The sequence below is a fragment of the Berghia stephanieae genome, chromosome 2 (genome assembly GCF_034508935.2).
Source record: "Berghia stephanieae isolate SIO BIC M18660-M18661 chromosome 2, UCSD_Bste_1.3, whole genome shotgun sequence".
NCBI classification, from domain to species: Eukaryota; Metazoa; Mollusca; class Gastropoda; order Nudibranchia; family Aeolidiidae; genus Berghia; species Berghia stephanieae.
The window spans coordinates 59,770,980-59,777,303 of NC_088361.1; positions in this window are offsets into that span (position 1 = coordinate 59,770,980).

Genomic DNA, 6,324 nt, shown 5'->3' on the forward strand with positions numbered 1-6,324 from the left:
GAGAGAGAGAGAGATAGAGAGAGAGACTATGTGAATGTGTGTGTTTGTGCACGCATATTATACGAGTTTTTATCATAATCTTATCATTTAGAGAAACAAAGAGAAATTATGATAATTAATAATAACAAACAAATGAGCTTTCTTCACCCATAAGGAAATTGGGTTTTTTCAATGTGAATTGCATGAGTGAATAAAGAAATGTTATAATATATTATATTTACATTATTTTATAAAGTAATAGGGTAAATGAAATAAAATTAATGGTAAAAGTAAAAGTGACATTGCATCTTAAAATTAATACTATATATATATATATATATATATATATATATATATATATATAGTATGCGCTTTTCTAAGAAGCTCATAACATTGCCATCCGGAAGTACAACGGACCAACACACAAAACTGTGTGTATCCATGAACGTTTATAGTCAGGTTAATACAGTTCAGTGAGCATTACTCATAAACGCGGATGGCAAAAAACAATAACAAAGACCTGCGTGACGTCATCTTCGAACTATCTATCTATATATATATATATATATATATATATATATATATATATATATATATACTAGTAAAATGCCCGCAATTTCGTGGGGAAAGAACTATTTTCATTCGATATTGCCTGAATCATTTTCTTGATTATATTGATTACGATTAGATGCACACTTTAATCGATGTGCTTGTCGCTGCCATGCTTTATTCGGCATGATTTTAATTTATCAGTCAGTAGATATCAATATCAATAAGTCACAAGTCTTTATCACGCTTGACTTAGGAGGCCTTCCGAAAGGTCCTACAAAGGGAAACAACTTAAATAATATTCCCTCAACTAACCCCAAGAAAAAGTAAAACCTAGAGGACCTTAAACTAACCCTAATAGGAAAATAGACACCCTAGCATTATGACTAACCCTAATAGAAAAAATCCCTCGGACTGCTTTGCACTACCTTTTAATACTTCACAAATTAAAATGGCGGCCGAGAATCAAAACAATGTTCAAATTAGGAAATTTTAAACTTTCACAAATCTATCAAGGTTTGTTCTAGAGTTTTAAAAATGCTTCTATATGATGACAAATTGAATAAATAAACGCCTGACAAAAGATCTACGGTGAAAATACAAATTGGAAGAATACTGGGGATGTAGGAGCTTTCGGAATGTCTCCCCCCTAGCACGTTTACTAAGACTTATGACTAACCCTAATAGAAAAAAAAATCCTCACAAATCTATATGGTGACAAATTGAATAAATGAACGCCTGACAAAAGATCAACGGTGAAAATACAAATTGAAAGAATACTGGGGATGTAGGAGGTTTCGGAATATCTCCCCTTTACCTAACTTATGTGAGGTCAAATGAAAATCTGAAGCAGACGCGAAAAATATCAAGTTTGTTCGGGCTAGAAGCTAGACAGATACAATTGACAGTTTGCCGACAACGTTTAACTAAATATTTCCCAGGGCAATAATTATCACATCGATGGCATAAAAACGACCGTAACATCAGCAGTAATAATAGTAGACGTTGTTAATCGGTGAAACTTGTTTAAAATTTGTGTAAATCCGAATACCTTCATGTGATCAAGTGAATAATGTCACTTTGAATGCCACGATTTGCTGAAAAATGCCAACACATACACACATGTATACACAACACACAACACACACACACACACAAACACACACACATACACAAACATACACGCAATTAGAACATACTACTACATAACAACACTGATCACCGCTAAATCAACAACACAACGGAAGTAATAATAATACGTGATGTCATAAATAGATGACGCAAACTGACAACTTTTTACATTGTCAAAATTAGTTGATTTTGAGAGTCTTAGTGTCGTCGGTACATATTTTATGATATCTGTTTGACTCAACGAACTTTCAAACTGACTTTAAATTATAAAATTATATATACATACACACACACACATATATATATATATATATATATATATATATATATATATATATATATATATATATTTATATATATACTTACTTTTACTTATCCGAACCAGCGACCACCTGAGCTCTAGCCCTTCGGTCTTGTGCCATGACGTAGAAGTTAGACGTCTTTTGTAGTTGTTCCAGGTGACTATAAAGTGTGTTACTGATGCTTGGATTTGGTGGGAGGAATGTGCATCTCAGATCTTCAAGAGGTTGACATTCAAGCAAGTGGTGTGTTACTGTTTCATTGGGGTGTTGACATAGGGGGCAGGAGGGGGATGTGTCTTTTGTAATTTTGCTTAAATGGTTGTTGAGCGGTATGTGTTGTGTTCTTAGTTGAAAGATGATGCTTTGCTGGTGTCTTCTGAGCTTATTTAGGCAATCAGTCTTTACAGGAGTGGTCATATGGGAAAACATACATCTACCCGTGGTGCTCATTGCCCAACTGTTCATCCATTCTTCTCTCTTATTTGTTTTGATTATTTGTTTCGCTGTGTCTAAGGATACTGGAAATGATGGTTGTAAAAGTGTTGATCCGTGTCTGGCTAGTCTGTCTGCATTGTCATTTCCTGGTATATTTGAATGTCCCGGTATCCACTGGAGAGATAAGTCTACTCTGTGTGTTGTAAGGAATTCATCTAGTTGAGATCTTAAACTATTGAACGTTGAGGAGAGTTTATCTAAATCGAGAGCTTGGAGAACCGATTTGGAGTCTGTGAAGATGACAGTGTTTTGAAGTTTTGAAGGGTTTAGCTGGAAAACAGAAGAGAGGTGTCGCATTGAGGCTTCTATTGCAACTGCCTCTGCCTCGTAGTTTGAGCAGGAGCTTCCGCAAGAATTGTGGATTTTATCACAGGTTTTATCTGGGTATTCTACTACAAACCCATACCCAGCATTTTTAGTTCCTTTGTGGGCAGATCCATCTGTGTAAACATGTATCCAGTTGTCTGGGTATTCTTGTATTGTCTTCATTGCTATTGTTTGTATATCTGATTTGTTTTTATTTCTTGTTGTTTCTTCTACGAGGTTAGTCTTTATTTTTGGAAGTTTTAGTTCGGCGTATGGAGGTTTTTGACTGATTAAAATAGATTTTTCTCTGTTTTCTGGGAGTCTGTGTCTTTCATTCAAGTTGTTAGCAATGTGTAGCAGGGATTTTTGTTTTAATCTTGTTCTTGGTTTCCATTTCTCTGCCAGAATTCTGTTTGGATGGTTTTCCTCTTTTCGTTTGTATCTTTCAACCATTTCAAGCACTGCTGATTCTCTGCGAAGTCCAAGTGGTTCCACATTAGTATGTATTTCACATGCTGCTGTGGGTGTTGATCTCAGGGCACCGGAGATGAAGCGAAGGGCTTGGTTTTGTACTTTGTCCAAGGTTTTGTGTGTGTTTTTACTACCTACATTTTGGAGGGCTAAATTGTAGTCCATGACGGAACGCACATAGCCTAAATAGAGTTGCCGAAGCGAGTTTTTGTCTGCTCCCCAATTAGTACTGGCTAGTCGTTTTAGTAACTGGAGTCTCCTTGTGGCTTTGATTTTTACATTCTGAGTGTGTTTGTTCAGAGATAGTTGTCTGTCTAACTGTATGCCCAAATATGTGGGGTTTTCTTCTTTCGCGAGTCGATGGCCTTGGATGTAGAGTGTTATTTCTTTCTTGGAAACAGGATGGCTCTTAGTAAATATAGAGTAGACTGTTTTATTGCAATTTACTTTTAATTTCCATTTATCACAGAAGGTGTTTAAGCTTTCTAAATCTTCATTTATTCTATTGGAGGCTATTGGTAGGTGCTTTGTAGTATACCACATAACTAAATCGTCAGCAATATATATATATATATATATATATATATATATATATATATATATTCCATAATGCACAATATATATTATATTGTATATTTAAATATATAAGAAAAGGTAGATTGAATAAAAATGATTTTCGTATAAATATATCTTTTTTATTAACAATGAGAGACCTGAAAATAATGTTTAAAGAAGATGCAAAGGATTCTATCACTTATAAAATTTATTAATTTTGATAGAAGATACATTCCTTGATGGATATTGCACTATAACACTGTGGTCAGTCCTACGAGCAATTATTTGCAGGTCTGATTACCCAGTTCATTATGGGCTCATTGTTGTAATAATGGGAATCTCAAAACATGACGCGAAATATTGTCCATGACAATAGTGTTACATTAGACCCATAATTGCGTTCGGATGTCAGACCTTTATATATGTCAGATATATGTATGCGTTGGGTCTGTCCATTTCAGACGATCGTCTACTACTACATACTTATAATTCAAGACTATTTCTTTTTGTTGTTTTATAGTAATTGGCTCGTAATTGAGCGATTTTTTTTCTTCCGAAGATCAATAAAAATGTCTTGTCTTATCTACATTCAACTCTAGAACTTCTGTCATAACACGAAACAAATGAATCAATTTCATTTTTGTAGTCCAAAAAACTGTTAATTAATATAATGGCTTGTAGTGACACAACATTTGCAAATGTTATCATCATTTTTATTATTTTTAAAAAATTATATATTATTATTATTATTATTATTATTATTATTATTATTATTATTATTATTATTATTATTATTATTATTATTATTATTATTATTATTATTAATCATTATTGTTATCATTATTATTATTATTTTTAAAAACATTTATCATCATCATCATCATCATCATCATCATCATCATCATCATCATCATCATCATCATCATCATCATCATCATCATTATTATTATTATTATTATTATTATCATCATCATCATCATCATCATCATCATCATCATCATCAGCAGCAGCAGCAGCAGCATCATTATCTTTATTATCATCATCATCATCATCACAATCATCATTTTGGTTCTACCCCGCTTTGACAGATCACTTTGTCATGTTCAATAACAACGAAATTAGATCATGTTCCAATAATAGGGGGATTTATACATCTCTACTGGGGTTTTGTGGACTACGTACTGAGAAACTCGATAAGAAACGACATTCACTATGTTAGATGATACTGCATCATGATCGCAAAGGGACATTATTGATATTTCTGTAAGACAGCGAGCGGGGGTACTTTATATCAGATGGACAGGAAAATTAATGGGTGAAAGAGACAAGAGTAATTGTGCAATAAGATGGTGCCGTAATTTTTTTTTAACCATTTAACTGCCGTACTCTGGAGAGGCACGTATCTAAAATTTGGTCAGAAAACTCGCCCTTCAAATATCGATTGGTTTCAATTACCCTAATCTTGGCAAAACCTCTCAAACCGGGGACCTCACGACGGCAGGAATAGTTTTCTGGCCAAAATATTAAATATTGTGTTTTTTCAGAGTACGGCAATTAACTGGTTAAATAAAGAAAATAAAAATGAATGGATATAACCAAGCATGAGTGTCAGTGTGAAAAATGCCGAACTCAAAGACACGGCATCTGTATACAAAAAAAAAAAAAAAACAAAACAAAAAAACAGATTGAAACGCATATCAGTAATATACATTTAGACAAATAGCACCAAACCGTTTTGAAATGCTACATTATTCATACTCAATTTCAGTCTCCTAGCTTTGTAAGGCGCCTTTTTGTTCCCTCGCCAATGCCATATTACTCGAACCCAGTGTGTATTCCTTTTGGAATTGGGTGCACATACTACTCACTCTCACTCAATCCTCTCTCGGCCTGCTGGTACTTGAGGCGATGCAAGGGATCTTTACCTGGTCCTGACAGCCATTCTTGGGGCCACCTTACTATGGTGTTCTTCTAAATTATCCGATCCCAGAGTTTGACTTACTTGTTGAATCTATCCTCTTGGAAAATATCACCTTGAACACATGTTCTGTATACTGTATTTGCGGTATATGCGATGTATATTCACGAATAAATATAGTCATTCAACACTTCTGAGCTTTCTTTTTCTATTTCTGTCACCAGGCATCACGCCAGTTTTCCTTTTCAATTTAGTATTCACATATTTCCAAAAGCCTTTAACATTATTTTTACTTTCTTTAGCGTGTTTGAACTCATTTGATCTTACAGCATCCTTTATGGCTTTTTTTCGTTTCCTTTCTAACTTTGATATAAATGATTATGTATGTTACGATTATGATTAATATAAGCTCTAAATAATCTTCTTTTGGCTCTAACGTTTAGTAAATGATAAAGTAGGTCATGGTCACTCTTTCCAATGGGTGGTAAATGATCAATACGATCAATCCAAGAGTCATCATTTACATAATACCAGATCCAGCAGATTAGTTGTTTGGTTTAATCTATGTCTAGTTGATCTGGTGACTGCATCTCTAGTCGCTTCGATAAAAATTAATTG